This window comes from Amblyomma americanum, chromosome 1 (assembly GCF_052857255.1).
Source record: "Amblyomma americanum isolate KBUSLIRL-KWMA chromosome 1, ASM5285725v1, whole genome shotgun sequence".
NCBI classification, from domain to species: Eukaryota; Metazoa; Arthropoda; class Arachnida; order Ixodida; family Ixodidae; genus Amblyomma; species Amblyomma americanum.
The window spans coordinates 284620448-284627433 of NC_135497.1; positions in this window are offsets into that span (position 1 = coordinate 284620448).

Consider the following 6986-nt stretch of genomic DNA (forward strand, 5'->3'; position numbering starts at 1 on the left):
TGGCTCGCGTTCTCGTATGATCTGCAGCGGCGACTGCAGAAAGCGCCGTGCTGCTGGAGTAATCCGAGGCGCTTGAAACTGCCTGAGCACACGCGCTACTGATAAATAGTCGCATTTCATTCGGGTGCGAATTTTTGGTTGCCTGTGATGCACACGCGAAAAGAGTAGCAACACTGTTAATCAAGCGCAAAATGCAGGGTACCATTTTTATCAAAGGAACCACATACAACCAGCTGCCAGAATGGTCATGAAACATTCTCAACCTCCATTATTCGCTCAAACGACACAGGAGCGCACGACCAGGTATCAACCTAGGAGGCGATTCGGTATCCAGGGTAGCTGATAATTAAACGTGTGCAACAAAGCGCGGCAAGGGGCTGGGTTGTGCCAACTTCCCGACAGTTTCCGGTGACTGTACCATAAACGGCATGCTAACTCACGTTCCCTTTCATAAACCAGTATTTTTTTACTTCACCAAGATTTAAAAAAAGACGAAAGCCGGTAAAGTTGCCATCCTCTCAGAGCCGCCGCCGTGCTGCTGCCGACAGAAAAGTACATGGTATAGACGTGGTTTGCAGTCGACCACATTGGATCCCCGACAACGCGCGTACTAGCAAAAATTTCATGCTAAATTTTTCGATGTCTTTCTTCTGTGAATAAAGAATTGATTGGGGTCGCTGCTTGTCGTTTAGTATTCCTGCTGTGACTGCAGTCTCTATTCTAAATTTGCGTGTTGTTTCCGTGCCCTTCTCTCCTTCGCGAAGACAGGCGCCGCGCCTCTTCTTGTGGCAGTTACTAGCCTATTCCTTTCCATTTCCTCTTTTTGTGTTATGTATTGACATGTTGCAGATGTGAAAATTATAGCTTCTTCATATGTGTTTTATTAACGATGGAGAAGTGGGAATAGTATAAAAAGAACCCTTCCCCCTCCACCCGTATTAATATTAAGTCAAACTTCGTATAATCACTTCTTCCTCTGGACCGCCTTTCTCATGGGCTTCCCCTCGAAGGCGCTCCCCCCGAATAAAGCCCTTTTCTTCTTTCTTCTTTGACTCGAAAGCTTACCTGATTGCTGATACGAATGTTGACTGAACAGAAGGGCGAAGTAGTTTCCTCGTTTCCGCAGGTACGACAAGCTCACCTTTTTTGTTTTCATGTATATTCAAAAGCGTGCAAGCGTGAAAATGTTGCCCAACACACGTTTGGCGCATCGCAGGCAGAATCTTGCTCTACGTTGTTAATTTCTCCTCTTCTTCTTCAGTTTCGTCGGCTGCTTGTTTTCGTATGCACACTACTATGAGCGAGCTCGTGCTGAATCCGCTCGAGGTGCCTGCCAAACCTAGGACGCCACGCACTGCCGCCTTCGTGCCAAGCGCCTGAACGGAATTTTCCCTCGTAAGTGTCTTCCACTTTTCCGAGTTAAGCTTCCTTCAGAGTCTAAGCTATTATCAAGCCTGCACAGCACAGCATGGGCACTCCATGTTAGTTCGGCAGCTTAGTACCACCAGAGAACGTTCGGGGTGGCGTGATTAAGCCTAACTTGCCTGCGCTATGCCTGGTCCTCACGATCGCTGCACAGATTATAGGAAAGCGCGGTAGTACTTTTACCTCCGTGAGCTGTTTTTGCTTTGGTGAAAATGCGCGCAGAGCATCCTGCATCGGCGCTCTAGACTACGTGATTCAGACGCCGCAGAATGGTGTGCAGTCTGCTGCTGTTCGTGCTGACTCCTGTCCGGCGATGGTTTTCGGGCGTCTCACTGTAGTTTAGTAAACGCAGTCGTTCTAAATTGTGTGTGTGCTATTGTAAAACGCGAAGACACGGGACCGCGTACATACGATGTGCACGGAAGAAGACCAAAACTATGATGATCAACCTAGTTCATAGATACAGAGAAGCGCGCGAGAAAAAAAAAAGCAGAAACTCTAAAGAGTGCTCTGTGTTTTTCTTTTACTTGTCTGGTGTGCTACATTGTGCGGTGTGTATTTTTTTCTCTTTTGCCTAGTCCCCCCTCAAGACAGAATAACCCTTGTGATTTAACACATCATGTATGAATCGCCGGATGGTCTAAGTTTAATTTGATCATGAACATGGTGATACCACCATTATAAACTTAGCTGTCTAAGCAATAGCTGGCTTTTTCTGCTTATGTTGCTCATGTAGTTTCCAGGTATTTGCTGCTATTGTAAGTTTTAAGCGTAATGCCTATCAACACCTCTCTGCCATCTTCAGTCAGCCTCAACTTTGTGGGGGCGATTCTGCTGCGTGCCCTTCATTCTACCGCTTTTGTTCCACGCAAGAAGTGTTCCCACCGAAAGTGATTTCAAAGCTGCCTCCCCTTCTTTCCTGCACATCCTAGCTTCTTTAAGTGCCACTGAATGTACTTCGGTAAATTCTGGCGCCTATTAGTAAACTTTCCTTTCGCTTCATTCTGCATGCTTTATCATTCTGCTCAATCGATGACGATCATGACAGCTTTTAAACTCATGGGATTTTTCAGCTTTGGATAGAGGTTGGGTGAACTGACGATGCCTCCTTCATGACGTTGCGCTGCCGCTTGTTGCATTGCGTTTTTTACTTTCGATAGCTGGACGCCATAACCAGACTTCCGGTGCAACCAGTGCGCAGAGCAACACCCCAACAGTTGCCATTTATTTGCGTATTGTGTTGGTTCATGGCAAGTAGAGCGCTTGACTTTTCGGGGCCAAGGCTATGAGCTGTCGGAAAAAAAATCTTGACGCTGTGAGGGATGTCTGCTGCAGTATCTTTTCAAAATGTAGTTGAGCAACGGGCTTCGTTTCTTATTTTTTCGAGGCCTTTCGGTCTTTAGGGGTTTCGAAGGACTTTACTATAAGCCTCGGAAGCAATCCCGGTCACATAGTTATTTTTGGCCAATACGGTATTTACAGACGGGAGATACGTAAACCATAAGACTCTTCGGGATCCAGTGCACTGCCCTCCGAGGTCGAAAAGATCAAAAGTAATTGAAAACCTGGTAATTTCAAGGTTGAAAAGTATAGCCGTACAGGAGTCAGTGTGCGCGAAGTAGAGGAATGAAGAGGTTGCGAAATCGTTAGAATAAAGCCAGAGAATACGTGCTTCAGTCGGGAAGAGTAGAATGGATTAAGATGAACTGTCACAACCTTGGGCAATTTTAGCTTTGGGGCTAGGCCTCGTGTTGTCTAGCGTGGTGACTAACACCGCTGGCTCTGAGTGAAAGAGTGGCCTCTAAGTATTTTTTTATGTCTAGGGGAGCCGTGGTCTAGCCCTGCTTCTTCGCTGCACCGGACTTGACAGCGATGAGCGGCTCCTCTGGTGGTGCCAGTGGAGGCTACAACCCCGGCTGTGCTCCAGGATATCCCCCAGGCTACCCCCCAACCAGTTCGTCTAGTTATCCAACCGACGCAGTGAGACCGAGGGGCTTTGTAGATCCTGAAGAGCCGCCGCGGCGCATGCCTTCACCAAGGCCCAGTTTCCCAGAACGGTCCGCCACACCTGCCGTAGGTGCGTAGGGGCTGCGTGCCTGCACTTACGGAAGAGCATCATTTCACTTGTGAACTTGCATTCGTTTTTCTTACATGTAAACATAAGCTTGCCCACTGGCATTGCAATTGTTAAGTGCAATGCCCCCTCCCACAAGAAAAAAAAAGGTAGACTGAGAGAGCTCATACCTTCAGGTTAAGGCGCATGATCGGCGGTGTAGCTGATTCTCGAAGTCATCAACGCCGTGATAACGCCACTCCCACTGCACTAAACTGCCAGTGATCAATAACAGATAATCAGAGTAGACTATGAATAAGTGAGCGGATTCGTGGCTGAGGGATTGTGCACTCTAGATCACGGTCCGGCTTAGGGCCTTCGTTTCAGTTCGATTGCCCAAGTTGGCACTCGCTGCAGAGTGGAGAGTAGGGTAGAGAGACGGCGCACCCGAGCCGCAGTCTTGTACTTCTGTATGCTATCGGTGACTACCTCATGGTGCGAAAGCACCATTGGGGGGTGGCGCTGCGCTGAACGGCTTGAAGAATTCACTTCGGCTGGAAGTAGACGATGATGGGGTCCCATCCGCAGGTTCCAGGGTAGGAAGCGGCAAAATGCTGGCGTTCTGTAGCACATGCGCGTTGTGAATCACGAAAGGCCGGTTGAACTCTTGTTGTCCCGCTGGTATCAGCAGCAGGCTGGCGACGATCTGCGCGTAGAAGACAAACAGATGAGCCATCTGCGTGTGAGCCCTGCTGCCGTGCCATTTGGAATGCGGTGGCGCGTTGTCGGGTTTTATCCTCGGGAAGGGGGGTGGCGCTGCGCTGAACGTCTTGAAGAATTCACTTCTGCTGGAAGTAGACGATGATGGGGTCCCATCCGCATGTTACAGGGTAGGGAGCGGCAAAATGCTGGCGTTCTGTAGCACATGAGCGTTGTGAATCACTAAAGGCCGGTTGAACTCTTGTTGTCCCGCTGGTATCAGCAGCAGGCTGGCGATGATCTGCACGTAGAAGACAAACGGATGAGCCATCTGCGGGTGAGCCCTGCTGGCGTGCCCTTTTGAGCGCTTTTCAGCGCTTTTTAAGGGCTTAACAGTTTTTCGTCAGTATGAGCAACTAACTAGGCCAAGAAAAATGCCCTCTTTAAGAGCAAATATCAGCCTTTGTTGTTTGGACTTCAATTATGTGCAGATGCGATAGTTGACAGTGAAGCCAGCTTCCACCGGAACTGCGGCCTATTGGGACTGATTAGGATTTATCGGGCTTATTTCCAGCCGACAGCAAGAGAAAAATTAAAACGAAAAAAGAAAAATCATATGGACATTCGTGGTCCTTCGTGGACCTTCGCCTGGAATGCTAGGACAGTGGAATGCTTAATCCCTAGCCCTACGTATATGTTCAGCCTGCTGTTTCCCATTGCTTTGTACCTGAAAGCGAGAAAGCTCTGTCTTGCTTGGGGATGAAATATTTGCATGTTCGAGCAAGATAAACGGTGTTGTGAGATAGCACGTAGGGCTGCAATAGTGAAAAAATGCAAGAGTGAGGAATGCAGTAAACGCTGTTAGGAAACAAAAGTAGGAAATGAAAGCGGTAGATTATTAACGTGATGGCGTCAGACCGGGTGTTTGGAGGGAAAGCCATGCGCGTTGTCACAGTATTTCTTGATTGGGCGAAAGGGTTGTGACGTCGAACGTTTAGCCGTGGAATGATAATGTTTAAAACTCAAGTCAAACTGACTATGACGTTATAACATGACTGAAACGTCAATGTGAAGTTGTATAAGGGTGTAAAGTAAATGACTTACGCTAAAAAGAAAATTGGGATGATTAGTTAGGAATGGAACCCATGACCCTCGGGTTTTGAGTCAGACAGGCTAACCAGGGCACTGAGGTATGTTCGAAGGACATGGTTAAAGGGAAACTATACGTGTCTTGTGGTGTATCATGTGGTCCGATATGTCTGCTAATGAATGCTAATGAGTGTGCGTAGTTAGATAGAGGGACTGATTAATAAATAAGTAAGAAATAACCATCAAAGGTGTCACGTCGTAGCCATAATGCGGAGCTCAAGTGTCCCTACAATTTATATCTGCTCTCTCTCTCTCTCTCTGTATTTTTTTTCATGATACGTACATGTGTGCTCAGTATTGGTTTGACCGCGCAGTTTGTGTAGTATTATTTTTATTCATTGCGGGTACGCAAAAACCTTCCCGTCGTCTGCCACGTACATGGTTCATGAGTCTTTTGCAAGCCCACATACATGATATAATGGCCGCGTTTGGGCGAGTTAGTTTTCCATGCTGAATCTAAAAGCGCAAAAGACAAGGACAGAGAAAAAGACAAACAACAGGAGCGCTCGTGTAGTCTGTCTTATTCTGTGTCCTTGTCTTTTGCGCTTTTACGTTCAGCAACATACTTGGCTTTTATCCCAGGAATCCAACCAGTGAATACTGGAAAATAAAATATTAGGCTTAACCTGAAGGTAGTATTATACCCGTGCTACACGGGCGCTTCGAACGCCTTCCAACTTAATGTCATTCAGCAAGATTACCGAACTCACGCTGCTACACGAAATTTTTCGACGGCATTCGGTTCAGATGCCATTCGAATCGACGGAGCTCCGCGGAGACATTCCAGATTTTGGAATGCCTTCGAAACGCGAACACAGGCCGAGCCGGCCAAGAGGCGTCGCCGCCGCCATCGCTTCGCCCCGCCCACAGCTGCGCGACTTCTTTCGGCTCTGTGGCTGCTCATTTTAATACCCGCTGCTCGCTTTTTCCTGCTCTTTGCTTAGCAAATAGCTCGTGTTCTGTCTACGTAAGTGCTTGATGGTAATACTACACCAATGAACATTTACCGCATGAGCATGAAATTTCTCCAGCAGTGCGCCGATGAGGACGGCTGCACTCATACTGTTGTTTGCATCGCTGCCTACGAACAGCTAGCGCTCGTTTTAATGACATAAAACGCATTCTGCGCTTTAGTTGTATTAAATAAGCTAATCTCTTTCGTACCGGTTGCACCCATGCTTGTTAACACAGTGCGACAATATGTGGGAGGAAGCGCCGATACGATCGCTCGACTGAGAAACACTTGACAGCTATGCTGCTGGCATCGCCTACGACCGGCGCTTGCCGCTAATTGTCCCGACTTCCTCCGACACGATCAGTAGTTTATTTTAAACTGCTTTATTCAGAAGTATGATTGGTGACCATTCGCGGTTATTGAAACGTCATAACTTGTTATCCACAAAATATCAACGGCGACGACTGCTGCTGGCCTTTAAGCAGTGCTCTGCGGTCTGGGTCACACCGGCGCTTCCCGTTCATCGTATGAGCGCCCTGCGATGTGAGCAATAGTTGATTTCTGGTAACTGTCGTCAAAAGTAAACTCGTTGACCATTTGCATTCGCTAAAATTTGTGAATTCGCTCTTCACAACCTTCGAACTCACAGACGTAATCCTGCGGACTCACAAGGCCTACTCGCCGCGGCAGGGAAGGGAGTCGCCA